The following is a 19,638-nucleotide window of genomic DNA, read 5'->3' on the forward strand; positions in this document are numbered from 1 at the left end:
CTTATAGTTTTCCAACAGCTGGAGGTCCCGGTTCGGAGACCACTGCTCTATAGCTATAAGGATCATCAAAAAAGCGAACCTGGCCCTAGGCCAGTCATGTTGGAGTCACACGGTTTTCTCTGAAACAAATAGGAAACTGTACGACTGTAACACTTTGGCCGATGATGACGAGTCAAGGACTGTAAAAGGACTTTTATTGGGCAGCGTCCATATTATACGCGCAATTTCAGTACCGCCCGCGGTCAGTCGAATTTAGATCACAGCAGAACTCTATTAGGAGACTCTGTGGATTATGCATTACGCCATTGGTGTATTTACTGGTTATGTCTGCATTGTAGGGTGAAGCGCCGTATACTGTCGGTAAACACGTCCAGCACTAGTATAGTAAGACTTGGGAAGAGTCTGCAAAGCTTTGAATATTTCTAGAGAAGAGGGTTTGGGTGAATTCCTAGTATGATGCATCACCCCAGAGGCGTTCTCTCTCATCAGCTGACTTCCACACGGCCGGGCTGGAGAAGATTAGCAGGCAGGGCTCTCACTTTTGGCTTTTTTATAGTAGTTATCTCTTCTGCAACATTTCATCAGAACTCCCCCCCCCCCCCCCCCCAATCTTCTGCACTATATGGGAGCATTTCAAAGAAAGATAAGTCATAGTACAAGGAAGACCTGCTGAGGACTGAAGGATCTTTCCTAAGGTAGGAAACACCAATACCACATAGAAGGATGAAGTAAAATCGAGAGCAGAAACTACTAGATTGTGGCGTATTGTCATGCTTTGTGATCACGGTGGGGGATGGGGGGGGGGGGGGGGCATAAACTGGCATGTGTAGTGCCTGACACCATAAATTGTGCATACATGTGTCATTTCCATAGGCTCCGCCGTCACATTATACCCCTCTCCATGTGTCCTGGGAAGGCATACCCATACCCATGAGGCACAATGGGGAGCTGCTCTGTATTGGTGGTTTCTATTCTGGTGGACTCAAGCTGTCCCTAATTTACATGGATGGCCATTCATCCGTCTGCCATGCATGGGACATCATGGATAGTGTTGAGCGTGAATATTCGCAATTCAAATATTCATCCCGAATTTTGCATATTCGCAAATATGGCGAATATGGCGCTATATATTTGCAATTACGAATATTCGTAATTTTTTTTTTCCCCACAGAACACTTTACAGTGATCTCATCCCTCCCTGCCTCCAGCTTGTGATCTAAAGAAGACTCCTATACTATTCCCTAACGAATAAAGAGAAATCCAGCGTGGTAGTTCAAGCAATACTTGGACGTTTATTCAGCAATTAGCCAATATGGATAACAGGTGACGCGTATCGGCCACAGTATGTAGCCTTAGTAGTCTAAGTACGACAAGTGGCTGAAACGCGTCACTTGTTATCCATGTTGGCTAATTGCTGAATAAACGTCCAAGTATTGCTTGAACTACCACGCTGGATTTCTCTTTATTCGTTACCATTTCCTTGGACTGGGGTCCTGTCCTGTCCGTGTCGTGGTGGGGGCGAGAGGGTGAGCTGTGTCTACTACTTCTGGCAAAGTATACTATTTACTGTATTAGACTGGAGAGCGAATATTCGCGAATATCGTCACTAAAATTAGATAGGTGGATAGTGACGATATTCGAGAATATGACATGACAATATTCAAAATGAAAAATGTCATAGACCCGTTATCACTTCTGTATAGACCAAGAATATTAGGAGATAGATAGATAGATAATATAGATAGATAATATAGATAGATAGATAATATTGATAGATATGAGATAGATAGGTAGTTATCCGTATACGCGCATTTACGCAAAGCAAAAATAATCGTGAATATATCGAATATACGAATTTCACGAATATAGGATGAATATTCGTTCATATATTCGCGAAATATCGCGACTACGAATATTGCATTTGCCGCTCATCACTAATCATGCACCGAACGATTGAGGGTCTATTCACACGGCAGAATTTCCGCAAGCGGAATTCTGCCTCAGATGAAAGCCCGATACACTTCTATGGGATTCCGCACTCCTGTTGACCCTTCGGAATTTCCCCAAGCGGAAATTCCGAAGTGTCAACGGGAGTGCGGAAAAGCGGAAATTCCGAGGTGTCAATGGGAGTGCGGAAAAGCGGAAATTCCGAGGTGTCAATGGGAGTGCGGAAAAGCGGAAATTCCAAAGTGTCAACGGGAGTGCGGAATCCCATAGAAGTGCATCGGGCTTTCATTTTAGGCGGAATTCCGCTGGCGGAAATTCTGCCGTGTGAATAGACCCTGAGTCTGTGTCTGCCGTGCATCACGTGGGACATCTCATGCACAGCAGTCGCTGACTCAATTATTCGGTGCTAGGACTGCTTGGACATGTCCCCATTGGCGGCCCTGCATGTCCACGTGGGTTCCGCTGATAGAATGAACATGTCTGGAATAGAAATTTGTGCCATGTGCACGGTGCGGCAGAATCCCTTTGAAAACAATAGGAGGCAGTTGCACCTGAATTTCTAAGCAGAATTTCTCCGCTGGATTCCGCTCTAAAAATTCCGTCCTGTGAATTGGACCTGAAAACTTTAATTGAACATGAAATGAAACAAGGAATTTTCCTCGTTAAATTCTCTCGGTGGATCCAAGCCACCAGGACCATTGGCCCATATTTGGTGCAGAATTTTACATCAGAAATAAGTGTCAGAAATAAGACTACCATAGGGCTTCTCAGAAAAATCAATATTCATTCTTTTGGCAGAATTCAGTTTAGTGAGCAGCAGACTCCCATTAAAGGGTTACTCCACATTGAGTTCCGAACGTTGTGTGCTGGCTTCCGTTTCCCCTCATGATGTCACGGCCTGTCTCCTCAATGAAAGTCTATGGGAAGGGGGCACGACGGCCGTCACGCCCCCTCCCATAGACTTGCATTGAGGGGGCGGGACGTGATGTCACATGACGGGGCGGGACGTGACGTCAAATGACGGGGCGTGACATCATGAGGGGGCACAAAACACAGAAGCCCGCACACAGCGTTCGAAACTCAATGTTCCGGATGCTGGGTAGCGGAGTAACCCTTTAAGATCAATAGGATTCTGTTGCAAGCTAATTAAATTTCAAGCAGAATATCCGAAGTGTGCATGGTTCCTTGTTTACTCGGTGGAATTTCCGAGCAGAATCCGGCGGAATGATTCCACTTGGAAATTCCCTTGCAGCAGGGTCCCATTCATTTCAATGGGACACTGCCGCATCGTGCACACTGTGCAATTTCCACGGCGACAACATCCGCTGTGGAAATTTTGAATCCGGCCTCCGCATAAAGAATTAACATGTCAATTCTTTCTGCGGAAACTACTTCAAAATCCATTGCCATCTACGGAGATGGCATATCTCCAAACGGTCCTAGTGTTGGCATGTTCTGCCGGCGTCTGCTCTCTGCGGAATGTCTGTCGAAAATCTTCCGTAAAAAATCTGCCGTGTGAAAATACTTTTAGGCTGGGTGCAGACTGAGGAATCTCTGGTCCTAACACCGACTGAATCAGAACGGTGCTAGAACCGTGCGGACATTGGCGCCCCCTAGACTGAAAGAATTAGCAAGATCAGCCTCCGCCACTAAAATTCCGTAATGTGCACAGTGCAGCAGAATTGTCAAGCAGAATTTTAAAACAGAATTCCACATGGAAATTCCGTAGTGTGAACCTGGCCTAAATGTTCTGCTTCAAGGCAAGGTTGCCGATAATAGAGCAGTTTTTACTAGCAAACTCGTGCACCCATTCATCTGCATCCACGGCTGGTGCAAGGATTTTTGCCACCCTGGGCAAAAGCTAATTTTGCTGCCCCTTGACCCTGCCCATTGGCTCCGCTCTTTGACATGCCCCACCCGCCCTACTGGGGTGACACTGTAACAAACCTCCTCCTTATATAATCTCCTTACTACTGGGGTGACACACTGTAACAAACCTCCTCCTTATATAATCTCCTTACTACTGGGGTGACACACTGTAACAAACCTCCTCCTTATATAATCTCCTTACTACTGGGGTGACACACTGTAACAAACCTCCTCCTTATATAATCTCCTTACTACTGGGGGGACACACTGTAACAAACCTCCTCCTCATATAATCTCCTTACTACTGGGGTGACACGCATTAACAAACCCCCTCATGTAATCTCCTTACTACTGGGGTGACACACTGTAACAAACCTCCTCTTCATGTAATCTCCTTACTACTGGGGTGACACACTGTAACAAACCCCCTCCTCATGTAATCTCCTTACTACTGGGGTGACACACTGTAACAAACCTCCTCCTCATGTAATCTCCTTACTACTGGGGTGACACACTGTAACAAACCTCCTCCTCATGTAATCTCCTTACTACTGGGGTGACACACTGTAACAAACCTCCTTCTCATGTAATCTCCTTACTACTGGGGTGACACACTGTAACAAACCTCCTCCTCATGTAATATCCTTACTACTGGAGTGAAACACTATAACAAATGTAATCACTTTACTAGTGTGACACACTGTAACAAACCTCCTCCTCATGTAATCTCCTTACTACTGGGGTGACACACTGTAATAAACCTCTCCTCATGTAATCTCCTTACTACTGTGGTGACACACTGTAACAAACCTCCTCCTCATGTAATCACCTTACTACTGGGGTGACACACTGTAACAAACCTCCTCCTCATGTAATCACCTTACTACTGGGGTGACACACTGTAACAAACCTCCTCTTCATGTAATCTCCTTACTACTGGGGTGACACACTGTAACAAACGTAATCACTTTACTAGTGTGACACACTGTAACAAACCTCCTCCTCATGTAATCTCCTTACTACTGGGGTGACACACTGTAATAAACCTCTCCTCATGTAATCTCCTTACTACTGGGGTGACACACTGTAACAAACCTCCTCCTCATGTAATCCCCTTACTACTGGGGTGACACACTGTAACAAACCTCCTCTTCATGTAATCTCCTTAATACTGGGGTGACACACTGTAACAAACCTCCTCCTCATGCAATCTCCTTACTACTGGGGTGACACACTGTAACAAACCTCCTCCTCATGTAATCTCCTTACTACTGGGGCAACACACTGTAGCAAACCTTCTCCTCATGTAATTACCTTACTACTGGGGTGACACAGTGGGGCTGGCTGTGTGGTGCCCCCATCTTGCAGCGTGCAGAGCGGTGCCCCCATCAAGAAGGCGCTCTAGGCACCTGTCTATTTTGTCTATAGGCAGAACCGGCCCTGTCTGCATCCAGCAGCAATGTGTGAACACGGAGTAAAGCAGCGGTCTGCAACTTGTGGTTCTACAACCCCAAGGAAGCCCTGACAGCCTGCATACTGGAATTGTAGTTTCACAACAGCCACATGTAGGAGGCCACTTTATTTTAGAATTGCCCTATTAGCAATTCCCTCAATGGATTAGTGTGGTGGCCCAGTACGGGATGGTGTTTACCCGTACCTTCCCTGCCCTGTCAGGTAGTGTCCCTCAGTGTCCCCGGGGCCCTCTGCAGATGTTTCCCCCATGTAAATAGATTATGTATTATATTGTGTATTATATTGTGTTGTACCTTTAATAAATGTACCATGTGATTGTTACCCAGGAGGTACTAGTGACCAGCTGACCCCAAAGGTGACCTATGGGCTCCCTGCTAGTCTCCCCTTTATAAGCCCTGGGTGGAGCTAGCCTCGCTCTCTCCAGTAAAATCGTGTGTATCCAGAGCAGTGGAGGCCTCAAGTCAAGTCCTACAGCCTCAAGTCAAGTCCTGCAGCCTCAAGTCAAGTCCTGCAGCCTCAAGTCAAGTACAAGTAAGCTAAAGTCACAGCCCTGTCAGTCAAGTCTTCTGTCTACTCAGCGTGGCCTGCACTAAATCCTCCTGTTTACTACAAGTCCCAGCAAACCTGCGAGGTCTCTGTGTCACTGGTCACCTCCTTGGGCCCTGGCTGTACTGCATAGACTGTAAGAACTGTCTGCCCTCAGTAAAGCTGCCGTTGTCCATAACTTGGCGTCGGTGACTTCATTGCCCCCTTGCCTAGCCAAGGATCCATCGGTATTACCTTCGGGTGGTTATAGGCTAAACCACGCTCTGGCGTCACGAACATAAGGGGTTAATACCAACTGCCCCTAGGGTAAGAACATCTGCCCGGCACCACACACCCCGCCACCATACCACATTAATTATAAGACACTGTGGGGGTGTATGGCCGAAAGGGATTGCCATTCCCAGTTCAATGGAAACGTTCCCAGAACTATTTCAACATGGACCATAACAAACAGCTATAACAATTTTGTCAAGACCACAACAAAAAACAAAAATAATGCACATAAATGAGAGTACAAACTCACAGACCCCTCTGATGACATCACTATGGCCTGTCCAGTCTTGCACTCCAATGGCTTAAGGGGTATTTCCATCTGAAGAAGTTATCCCCTGTCCATCCAGGAGAGGGTGTTGTTTTCCAACCAGGGTGATTCCACAGCTGGACGCACCCTGGTTGGAAAACGCTGCTATAGAGTGACACCAGCCATAAGAAGAATTATAAAGAAAGAGAGATTAAAGGGGTTAGCCAGGAAAAAACTTTTTTTTATATCAACTGGCTCCAGAAAGTTAAACAGATTTGTAAATTACTTCTATTAAAAAATCTTAATCCTTCCAATAATTATCAGCTGCTGAAGTTGAGTTGTTCTTTTCTGTCTGGCAACAGTGCTCTCTGCTGACATCTCTGCTTGTCTCGGGAACTGCACAGAGTAGAAGAGGTTTGCTATGGGGATTTGCTTCTACCCTGGACAGTTCCCGATACAGGTGTCATCAGAGAGCACCTAGACAGAAAAGAACAACTCAACTTCAGCAGCTCATAAGTACTGAAATGATTAAGCTTTTTTAATAGAAGTAATTTGCAAATCTGTTTAACTTTCTGGAGTCAGTTGATTGATTGATATATATATATATATATATATATATATATATATATATATATATCAATCAAAGTTTTTTTCCTGGATAACCCCTTTAATTTAAAAAAAAAGAGTAGGTTTGGCAGGGATCAGGGTATTTTGGGCTGAACAGGCATAGGCTCCATCTTTGTTATATGGTGGCCAAATCAGAGTTAGACCATGTTCACACGGCAGAACACAAATGTGGCTTTGGCTATGCCCAGGCCTCAACTAGCAAGAACAAGTTTAAGTCCTCCAATTTTTTCCAGGAGGAGCAAAGTGGGACCTTTCTCTTGCCATTCTTGGTCGGGAGCTGACATGTGACCAAATGACCATTCAGTTGTACATTAAATGCAGCAATGTGAGCAAATTGAACCCTTTGCGCCCTGTAGACCTGCAGTGTATGCCTGAAATAAAGTGCAATGCACAGAAACACATCCGCAACCTTATGAATACATTATATATTAAGCAAGCGTTAACGATGGTAAACATTTTTTTTTTTAAGTCAATTGGTGCCAAAAAGTTAAACAGATTTGTAAATGACTTCTATTAAAAAATCTTTACCCTTCCAGTACTTATTAGCAGCTGTATGCTACAGAGAAAATTCTATTCTTTTTTTAATTTCTTTTTTTGTCTTGTCCACAGTGCTCTCTGCTGACACCTGATGCCCATATCAGAAACTGTCCAGAGCAGGAGAAAATTCCCATAGCAAACCTATCCTGCTCTGGGCAGTTCCTGATATGGGCATCAGGTGTGCACTGAGAGCTCTGTGGACAAGACAAAAAAGGATTAGAATTTCCTCTGTAGCATACAGCTGCTAACAAGTACTGGAAGGGTAACATTTTTTTTTAAATAGAAGTAATATACAGATCTGTTTAAATTTCTGGCACCAGTTGATTTAAAAAAAATAATAATAATTCCACCGGAGTACCCCTTTAACTTTCTGGCAGCAGTTGATTTGAAAACATTTTTCATTAACCTGTTCCACTAAAAGAATTTTCCTGAGTCCGAAATGTTAATTTCCTTGGTATAAACTTTAGTAGTTACAGCGCAGACCTATGGTACACATATACTTATATATGTACGGTATATAGGTTGTAATTTTCTGCATGGTATGTAATGTTTTAGTATTTCAGTTCTGTATAGTGTTCTTGGGTTTTTTAAAGAACAAGGCCAAATAGGGGTACGGAATGTTCGCACGGAATTCTGCTTAAAGGGGTACTCCAGCCCTAAGACATCTTATCCCCTATCCTTTGGATGTCTGACCGCGGGGTCCTGCTGCCGGGGACCCCCGCAATCTTGCATTTGGCACCCACCTCTTTGAGCTGCACGCCGCGCTGCCAGATCACAAACTGCCTGGGTGCCGACCACGGTGCCGGAGTATCGCAACGTCATAACTCCGCCCCTGTGTGACGTCATGCCCCTGTGTGAAATCACAATACTCCAGCCCAGTGGTCGGCACTCGGCTTAGGGCTGGAGTACCCCAAAGGATAGGGGATAAGATGTCAGATCGCCGCGGTGCCGCAGCTGGGGATCCCCGGGATCGCTGCTGCAGCACCCCACTATCATTACAGCACAGAGAGAGTTCGCTCTGTGCGTAATGACGGGCGATACAGGGGCCGGAGCAGCGTGACGTGGCTCCGCCCCTCGTGACATCACGGCCTGTCCCCTTAATGCAAGTCTATGGGAGGGGGCGTGATGACCACGCCCCCTCCCATAGACTTGTATTGAAAGGGGCGGGCCGTGATGTCATGAGGGGCGGAGCCGTGACGTAACGATGCTCCGGCCCCTGTATTGCACGTCATTACGTGCAGAGCGAACTCGCTCTGTGCTGTAATGATAGCGGGGTGCTGCAGCAGGGATCCGGGGGCTCCCCAGCAGTGGCACCGCAGCGACCTGACATCTTATCCCCTATCCTTTGGATAGGGGATAAGATGTCTAGGGGCGGAGTACCCCTTTAAAGATTCCACTGCAATAATCATTGGTGGGAATGGGTTTTCTGGAATTTTAGCGGCGCAGAAAATCACCAGCCAAAAGGCTAAAAATGTAAATTTTTCAGCTGAAAGATTTTGGAGCCGGACGTTAAGACGGAATCTCCGACCTGGAAATATCTCCTGGCAGAGATTCTGTAATGTGAATATATATATATAGTGGTATTATTTTAAGCAGTATTGAGGCAACGTGGTAATGGTATTATTTGGCAGTTTATGGCACTGTTATTTCAGCACTGTATGATGGTGTGAGTATGGCAGCATTATTTTTGCACAGGGCAAACAACTGATGGCATGAATTGTGCAATGTTTGCCAGTATTATGGTAGTATTATTTAAAACTGTACAGCACTGTTCTTTTAGCGCTGTATAGTGGTATAACCATTGTATTATGTACGATGGGGTAAGCATAGCAGAAATTATTTTTGCACAGGGCATACTATTGATGCCACACTTTTTTTTTTTCTTTCTTTTGGCAGTATTATGGTAGGATTTAACACAGCACAGCATTGTTCTTTCTGCACTGTATGGCGGTGTGACCATTTGTTTATTTATGATGCTGTGAGTATGGCGGTATTTTATCACAGGGCATACTATTAATGACATGAATGATTTAAAGGTGGAAAACTATTTTTTTTTTTTTTTAATCAACTGGTGCCAGAAGTTCTATAAAAAAAAAATCTTTATCCTTCCAGTACTTATTAGCTGCTGAATACTACAAAATAAATTATTTTCTTTATGGAACACAGTGCTCTCTGCTGACATATCTGTCCATTTTAACCCCTTAAGGACCAAGACCATTTTAACCTTGGACCAGGCCAATTTTATTTTTGCGTTTTCGTTTTTTCCTCCTCGCCTTCTAAAATCCATAACTCTTTTATATTTCCATCTTCAGACCCATAAAAGGGCTTGTTTTTTGCGTGACCAATTGTACTTTGTAATGAAACCTCTCATTTTACCATAAAATGTACGGCGAACCCCAAAAAAAATTTTAAGGAGGAAATTTAAATGAAAACTACAATTTTGCACATTTTGGAGGGCTTCATTTTCACACTCTACAATTTATGGTAAAAATGACCTGTGTTCTTTATTCTGTGGGTCAATACGATTAAAAGGATACCCATGGCTACATACTTTTATATTTTTGTACCGATTAAAAAAAATCTAAAACTTTTTGTACAAAATCAGTAATCTAAAATCGCCCTATTTTGACCACCTATAACTTTTTCATTTTTCCATATATAGGGCAGTATGAGGGCTCATTTTTTTGCGCCGTCATCTGTACTTTTTATCGATACCACATTTGCCTATATAAAACTTTTAGATAATTTTTTATTATTTTTTTAAATAAAATGTGACAAAAAAAGCTGCATTTTTGGTCTTTTTTTATTTTTTACGTTTACGCCATTCCCTGTACGGGATAATTAACATTACATTTTGATAGTACGGACATTTACGCACACGGCGATACCAAATATGTTCATTGAAAAAATTGTTTACGCTTTTTGGGGGTAAAATGGGAAAAATGGACAAGCTACTAGCAGCCGGAACCTGCCGTGTATGACGCGAGCACCATTCCGATGCTCGCGGTCATACACAGGACGTAAATGTACGTCCTGGTGCGGGAAGTCCTGCCAAACCAGGACGTACATTTACATCCGTGGTCGTTAAGGGGTTAAGAACTGTCCAGAGTAGGAGAAAATCCCCATAGAAAACAAATGCTGCTCTGGACAGTTGGACATAAAATGGACAGAGATGTCAGCAGAGAGCACTGTGGTCATGATGTCAGCAGAGAGCTCTGTGTTCCAAAAAGAAAAGAATTTCCTCTGTAGCATTCAGCAGCTAATAAGTACTGGAAGGATTAAGATTTTTTAATAGAAGTAATTTACAAATCTGTTTAACTTTCTGGCACCAGTTGATTTAAAAAGAAAAAGTTTTCCACGAGAGTACCCCTTTAAGGTTTGGCAGTATTATGGTAGTATTATTTAAAACTGCACAGCACATTTAGCACTGTATGGTGGTATAACCAATGTAAATGTATGAAAGGTGTAAGTATGGCGGTATTATTTTAGCATCTCATGACAGAATTTAGGCATGTTTGTACTTTGGCACAAAGTTCAGATTCCTTTTGCTGATACCGCTTCACATTCTCCCAGTGTATGGGCACCTAACCGAATAATGTGCCCCGTCATGTGAATATGATTATACACCGTATTGATTGAAGGGGTACTCCGGTGGAAAACTTTTTTTTTTAATCAACTGGTGCCAGAAAGTAAACAGATTTGTAAATTACTTCTATAAAAAAAATCTTAATCCTTCCAGTACTTATTAGCTGCTGAATACTACAGTGGAAATTCTTTTCTTTTTGGAACACAGAGCACTCTGCTGACATCACGAGCACAGTGCTCTCTGCTGACATCTCTGTCCATTTTAAGAACTGTCCAGAGTAGAAGAAAATCCCCATAGCAAACATATGCTGCTCTGGACAGTTCCTAAAATGGACAGAGATGTCAGCAGAGAGCACTGTGCTCGTGATGTCAGCAGACAGCTCTGTGTTCCAAAAAGAAAATAATTTCCTTTGTAGTATTCAGCAGCTAATAAGTACTGGAAGGATTAAGATTTTTTTAATAGAAATAATTTACAAATCTGTTTAACTTTCTGGCACCAATTTATTTAAAAAAAAAAAAAAAGTTTTCCGCCGGAGTACCCCTTTAAGTGTGACAGGACACTATTTGTGACATCCGTGTGACTGGGCAGAGTTGCACGTTTCAGTTGCTTTTCTGATTATTGTTGTGCCCTGGGCTAAGAGTTACACAACAGCTTCAGTCATGTAGTGAGGAAATGCTGATTCATCCGCTATCAGCACGCCACAGTGAGTCCGCAGCCTGAGCCCTGGCACCCGGTGCTGTCTGCCAGCAATCCCGCCTCACTCCCCACCACTCGCTCTCCTTATTCAACCTTCAGTATGATCCTGCTAGGTTTTACTCATGCTTAAAGGGGTATTCCAGGAAAACTTTTTTTATATATATATCAACTGGCTCCAGAAAGTTAAACAGATTTGTGAATTACTTCTATAAAAAAATCTTAATCCTTTCAGTACTTATGAGCTTCTGAAGTTAAAGGGGCAGTCCAGTGGTGAAAAACTTATCCCCTATCCTAAGGATAGGGGATAAGTTTGAGATTGCGGGGGGTCAGACCGCTGGGGCCCCCTGCGATCTCTCTGTACGGGGGCCAGGCTCTCCGGCCAGATAGCGGGTGTCGACCTCCGCACGAAGCGGCGGCCGACACGTCCCCTCAATATATCTCTATGGCAGAGCCGGAGATTGCCGAAGGCAGCGCTTTGGCTCTGCCATAGTGTTGTATTGAGGGGGCGTGTCGGCCGCCGCTTCGTGGGGAGGTCGACACGCCCCCTTCCCACGGGCTGTCGGGGCTCCGTACAGGAGATCGCAGGGGGCCCCAGGGGTCGGACACCCCGCGATCTCAAAATTATCCCCTGTCTTTAGGATAGGGGATAAGTTGTTCACCACTGGACTATTCCTTTAAGGTTGTTCTTTTCTGTCTCAGTGCTCTCTGATGACACGTGTCTCGGGATCCGCCCCGACAGCCCGCGGGAAGGGGGCGTGTCGACCACCGCACGAAGTGGCGGCCAGCACGCCCCCTCAATACAACTCGGCAATCTCCGGCTCTGCCATAGAGATGTATTGAGGGGGCGTGTTGGCCGCCGCTTCGTGCGGAGGTCGACACCCGCTATCTGGCCGGAGAGCCTGGCCCCCGTACAGAGAGATCGCGGGAGGGCCCCAGCGGTCGGACCCCCCAAAATCTCAAACTTATCCCCTATCCTTAGGATAGGGGATAAGTTTTTCACCACTAGAGTACCCCTTTAAGACAACTGACGAGTATTACCTTTTGAATGGACTGAGTGGTCGGTCACAGCTTTAATAAGGTAGTAATAACAAGGTTAAACACAACTGCTTAGCAGTTAACCATTAACTTTATCAACAATAAATAAATAACTTGAAATCAGGAACTTAACTTATTGGCTGAGGTAGTATGGCGGCCGTCAGTATGCCCAACGTGCATGTAGCCATCAGCCTCCGCCATCCTCTGCTGATGATCTCTCCCGCCAACTGTGACTACAAAGAAAGGCAAAAGATACAAAAACAAAAAGGGTGCAACAAATACACAGCACACAATACAAAAGTGCAAACAAGACGACAAAAGCGTCCCACAAAACTCAGTCAAACTTATAAAATATCTCTCTCTCTCTCTATATATATTTTTAAAGCAGACATATATATATATATATATATATATATATATATATATATATATATATATATATATATACACACATACAGTGGTCCCTCAACATACGATGGTAATCCGTTCCACATGGACCATCGTTTGTTGAAACCATAGCATGTTGAGGAATCCGTGCAATGTAAAGTATAGGACAGTGGTCTACAACCTACGGACCTCCAGATGTTGCAAGACTACAACACCCAGAAGTAGTTTTGCAACATCTGGAGGTCCGCAGGTTGAAGACCACTGGTATTGAAAGTTATACTCACCTGTCCCCGCCGCTCCGGACCATCACCGCTCTTCACCGCTGCCCTGGATGTCGCCGTCCATCGCTCTCGCCCCGTCCCCGGGGTGTCCCTGACGTTCCGGCAAGGCCTCTGCTTCCCCGGCATCTTCTCTCTCTGTTGCCGCCATCACGTCGTTACACACGGCGCTCCTATTAGATGAAGGGACGGCGTGCGCAGCGACGTGATGACGACGATGAAGAGCGCCGACGATGCAGAGGATCCCGAAGAGGACGCGCCGGAGCCCCGAGGACAGGTAAGTGATCGTCAGCGGACCACATGGGGCACCGTAAACTGCTATCCGGTGGCAGCTGAAGCAGTCTGCGCTGCCAGATAGCCGTTTATGCAATGGCCCCGACATACAAAAGCATTGTATGTTGATGCTGCCTTCAACATGCGATGGACTCTGAGAGTGATCGTATGTTGAAATTATCATATGTCGGGGCCATCGTAGGTCAGGGGGTCACTGTGTATATATATATAGACAGATAAAGAAAATATACAATAAATAAAACTAAAATTGGGAGGGCAAGATTCCCCAGGGACACTGGTAGGGCACAAAGAGGGAGAGGGGGAACTAACCAACCTATTATACCCAGAGGGAGGGGACTACAAGTACCAGCCACCCCTTACACTATTGGTTAATCCCTCCGGTCGGCCCGGCCCCTTCGCTTAACCCCTGACTGCCCCACCAGTCCAGGCAGTCAAAGTTACCTATCCCTATGCGGGCAGGTAACTCACATTTTCTAGATGGGATTCCGCAGCCAAAGGCTATACAGGCATGCTGGGAGTTGTAGTTTTGCAACAGCTGAAGACACCCTGTTCAGGAAACACTGCCCTAGTCTATGGAAAGGGAATAACTCCTTCAGATGGGAATACCCCTTTAGCCATTAGAACCCAAGCGTGCAAGACTATTACACCCTATGGCTCCATTTGTTAAACTCACTTTGCACTCTGCACTTTGGACATGCTGGGAGTTGTAGTTTTGCAACATCTGGAGGTACACAGTTTGGAGACCACTGGTGTAGACATATTTATCAATAGACGTGACAGAGGGGCCCAAAATACCAAAAAGCCTCTGGGCCCAACATTGGCAGCCACAGTACAGCTATAATAGATCCACCCAGTGTCTCCATAACTGTGCCATACACAGAGACCACCCTATAACGCTAACTACACCGTGGTGGGGGTGCACTGTAATATGGACATTGTGGGGTACTGTGCCTGGAACTGGGGGGTGCACTGTAATATGGACATTGTGGGGGTACTGTGCCTGGAACTGGGGGGTGCACTGTAATATGGACAATGTGGGGGCACTGTGCCTGGAACTGGGGGGTGCACTGTAATATGGACATTGTGGGGGTACTGTGCCTGGAACTGGGGGGTGCACTGTAATATGGACAATGTGGGGGCACTGTGCCTGGAACTGGGGGGTGCACTGTAATATGGACATTGTGGGGGCACTGTGCCTGGAACTGGGGGGTGCACTGTAATAAGGAGATTGTGGGGGCACTGTGCCTGGAACTGGGGGGTGCACTGTAATATGGACAATGTGGGGGCACTGTGCCTGGAACTGGGGGGTGCACTGTAATATGGACATTGTTGGGGTACTGTGCCTGGAACTGGGGGGTGCACTGTAATATGGACATTGTGAGGGCACTGTGCCTGGAACTGGGGGGTGCACTGTAATATGGACATTGTGGGGGCACTGTGCCTGGAACTGGGGGGTGCATTGTTATAAGGAGATTGTGGGGGTACTGTGCCTGGAACTGGGGGGTGCACTGTAATATGGACATTGTGGGGATACTGTGCCTGGAACTGGGGGGTGCACTGTAATATGGACATTGTGGGGGCACTGTGCCTGGAACTGGGGGGTGCACTGTAATATGGACATTGTGGGGGCACTGTACCTGGAACTGGGGGGTGCACTGTAAAATGGACATTGTGGGGATACTGTGCCTGGCACTGGGGGTTGCAGTGTGTTATAAGGACATACTGGGGGTACTGTGCCTGGCACTGAGGGGTGCACTGTTTTAAAGACATTGTGGGGGTACTGTGTCTAGCACTGGGGGGGGGGGGGTTACAGTGTTACATGTACATTGTGAAGGTACTATGTCTGGCACTGGGGGGAGGTGCATTGTTATGAGGATGTTTTGGGGGTACTTTGGCACTTAGGGTTAGTGTTATAAGTACATTGTGGGGGTACTATGTCTGGCACTTGGGGTAAGTATTATAAGTACATTGTGGGGGTACTATGTCTGGCGCTTGGGGTAAGTGTTATAAGTACATTGTGGGGGTACTTTGTCTGGCACTTGGGGTAAGTATTATAAGTACATTGTGGGGGTACTATGTCTGGCACTTGGGGTAAGTGTTATAAGTACATTGTGGGGGTACTATGTCTGGCACTTGGTGTAAGTATTATAAGTACATTGTGAGGGTACTATGTCTGGCACTTGGGGTAAGTCTTATAAGTACATTGTGGGGGTACTTTGTCTGGCACTTGGGGTAAGTATTATAAGTACATTGTGGGGGTACTATGTCTGGCACTTGGGGTAAGTATTATAAGTACATTGTGGGGGTACTATGTCTGGCACTTGGGGTAAGTATTATAAGTACATTGTGTGGGTACTATGTCTGGCACTTGGGGTAAGTATTATAAGTACATTGTGTGGGTACTATGTCTGGCACTTGGGGTAAGTATTATAAGTACATTGTGGGGGTACTATGTCTGGCACTTGGGGTACGTATTATAAGTACATTGTGGGGGTACTTTGTCTGGCACTTGGGGTAAGTATTATAAGTACATTGTGGGGGTACTATGTCTGGCACTTGGGGTAAGTATTATAAGTACATTGTGGGGGTACTTTGTCTGGCACTTGGGGTAAGTATTATAAGTACATTGTGGGGGTACTATGTCTGGCACTTGGGGTAAGTATTATAAGTACTTTGTGGGGGTACTATGTCTGGCACTTGGGGTACGTATTATAAGTACATTGTGGGGGTACTTTGTCTGGCACTTGGGGTAAGTATTATAAGTACATTGTGGGGGTACTATGTCTGGCACTTGGGGTAAGTATTATAAGTACATTGTGGGGGTACTATGTCTGGCACTTGGGGTAAGTATTATAAGTACATTGTGGGGGTACTATGTCTGCACTTGGGGTATTATAATTACATTGTGGAGGTACTATGTCTGGCACTGGCAGGTGCACTGTTATGAGGATGTTTTGGGGGTACTGTGTCTGGCACCGGGGCAGGGGGGGGGGATGCAGTTTTATTAGTACATTGTGGGGGATACTGTGCCTGGTCTTAGGGGTGCACTGTTATTAGGAAATTGTGGGGGCACTGTGCCTGGCATTGGGGTCAAGAGCGTTTTGATAAGAACATTGTGGGGCACTGTGCTTGGCACTGGGGGGTACACACGCTATGTAGTGCCCTGTTATGGAGGCATGATGTAGTGTAGTGCTTACACTGTATAAATCGCACAGTCAGAGCACACGTCCACCAAACAGCATGACTCAGCAAAGTGCACGGTTCGCGGACTGACGACGTTTGACCCTCCCGGGCTCCCGTATGCGCTGACGTCACACAGTTACGTCATTACAGGAGACACAGGCAGCCCAGGAAGCTGCAAGAAAACAAGGAAGAAGAGTCAGGATTGAGGGGGGATCAATGTCGGCGGCTGCGGTAAGTGTGTGCGGGTAATATGGGGGGCGTGAGGACCGGGGGAGAGCCCTCACCTCCGGGGGCACCGACGTCCACTCTTAAAGGGGACGCGCCCCTGTTTTGATGTTTCTGTATAGCCCATGTCTAATAGGGAGTCTATTGGATTACATATGCGTTACATAGATTTCCTTGTGACTGTGCCCCCTACTGGCCGGGTTGCAGCTACAGTTTGACGTCATGTGTTACAGTATGACATCACACCGACCCCAAATAGTTATTACAAAGAGTACAACTAGCATTGTTGTTTTATCATTGTGCTGTTGACCTCTGTTACACCTCCTGGAAATGATAGTGTGAATTGGAGTACCCTCTGCGCCGCCTGACATTCTCAGTCCTGATTGGATTATGATGGGGCACACCCCTGTGACCTGGAGAATGGTAACGCCCACTTGTCTATTTAACCCCTTAAGGACACAGCCCATTTTCACCTCTAGGACGCAGCCCTTTTTTGCACATCTGACCACTGTTACTTTAAACATTAATAACTCTGGAATGCTTTTACTTATCAATCTGATTCCGAGATCGTTTTTTCGTGACATATTCTACTTTAACATAGTGGTAAATTTTTGTGGTAACTTGCATCCTTTCTTGGTGAAAAATCCCAAAATTTGATGAAAAAATTGAAAATTTTGCATTTTTCTAACTTTGAAGCTCTCTGCTTGTAAGGAAAATGGATATTCCAAATATTTTTTTTTTGGATTCACATATACAATATGTCTACTTTATGTTTGCATCATAAAATTGATGAGTTTTTACTTTTGGAAGACACCAGAGGGCTTCAAAGTTCAGCAGCAATTTTACAATTTTTCACAAAATTTTCAAACTCGCTATTTTTAATGGACCAGTTCAGGTTTGAAGTGGATTTGAAGGGTCTTCATATTAGAAATACCCCATAAATGACCCCATTACAAAAACTGCACCCCTCAAAGTATTCAAAATGACATTCAGTAAGTGTTTTAACCCTTTAGGTGTTTCACAGGAAAAGCAGCAAAGTGAAGGAGAAAATTCAAAATCTTCATTTTTTACACTCGCATGTTCTTGTAGACCCAATTTTTGAATTTTTACAAGGGGTAAAAGGATAAAATTTATACTTGATTTTGTAGCCCAATTTCTCTCGAGTAAGCACATACCTCATATGTCTATGTAAAGTGTTCGGCGGGCGCAGTAGAGGGCTCAGAAGCGAAGGAGCGACAAGGGTATTTTGGAGAGTACGTTTTTCTGAAATGGTTTTTTGGGGGCATGTTGCATTTAGGAAGCCCCTATGGTGCCAAAACAGCAAAAAAAAAAAAAAAAACATGGCATACTATTTTGGAAACTAGACCCCTTGAGGAATGTAACAAGGAATTAAGTGAGCCTTAATACCCCACAGGTGTTTCATGACATTTGCATATGTAAAAAAAAAAAAAATGTCACTAAAATGTGTGTTTCCCCCCAAATTTCACATTTTTGCAAGGGTTAATAGCAGAAAATACCCCCCAAAATTTGTAACCCCATCTCTTCTGAGTATGGAGGTACCCCATAAGTTGACCTGAAGTGCATTACGGGCGAACTACAATGCTCAGAAGAGAAGGAGTCATATTTGGCTTTTTGAGAGCAAATTTTGCTCGGGGGGCATGTCGCATTTAGGAAGCCCCTATGGTGCCAGGACAGCAAAAAAAAACGACATGGCATACCATTTTGGAAACTAGACCCCTCGGGGAACGTAACAAGGGGTTAAGTGAATCTTAATACCCCACAGGTGTTTCACGACTTTTGCATATGTAAAAAAAAAAAAAATTTTTTTTTACCAAAAATGCTTGGTTTAGCAAAAATTTTACATTTTTAAAAAAGGTAATAGCAGAAAATACCCCCCAAAATTTGAAGCCCAATTTCTCCCGATTCAGAAGACACCCAATATGGGGATGAAAAGTGCTCTGCTGGCGCACTACAGGTCTCAGAAGAGAAGGAGTCACATTTGGCTTTTTGGAAGCAAATTTTGCTCTGGGGGCATGCCGCATTTAGGAAGCACCTATGGTGCCAGGACAAAAAAAAAAAAACACATGGCATACCATTTCGGAAACTAGACCCCTTGGGGAACGTAACAAGGGGTAAAGTGAACCTTAATACCCCACAGGTGTTTCACGACTTTTGCATATGTAAAAAAAAAATTATTATTTTTACACTAAAATGCTTGTTTTCCCCCAAATTTTACATTTTTACAAGGGATAATAGCAGAAAATACCCCCCAAAATTTGTAACCCCATCTCTTCTGAGTATGGAAATACCCAATAAGTGGACGTGAAGTGCACTGGGGGCGAACTACAATGCTCAGAAGAGAAGGAGCATCATTGAGCTTTTGGAGAGAGAATTTGGCCATGTGCATTTTCAAAGCCCCCCCGTGGTGCCAGAAC

At 44.9% G+C, this 19,638-nt stretch overlaps 1 protein-coding gene across 3 annotated transcripts in view; it reads left to right on the top strand.

Annotated features, from left to right (window-relative positions):
• The first annotated feature begins 592 nt into the window (after positions 1 to 592).
• The window catches only part of BACH1 (BTB domain and CNC homolog 1), a 57,132-nt gene continuing 38,086 nt past the window's right edge, over positions 593 to 19,638 (top strand). For 2 of the 3 annotated variants that reach the window (XM_056560880.1, XM_056560882.1), the window contains exon 1: positions 17,124 to 17,209. The gene's annotated coding sequence lies outside the window, so the exon portion shown is untranslated. Of the gene's footprint in view, positions 696 to 17,123; positions 17,210 to 19,638 lie in introns of those variants that run through there. The other variant, XM_056560881.1, reaches the window with a different exon arrangement.

This window comes from Hyla sarda, chromosome 2, assembly GCF_029499605.1.
Source record: "Hyla sarda isolate aHylSar1 chromosome 2, aHylSar1.hap1, whole genome shotgun sequence".
Lineage (NCBI taxonomy): Eukaryota > Metazoa > Chordata > Amphibia > Anura > Hylidae > Hyla > Hyla sarda.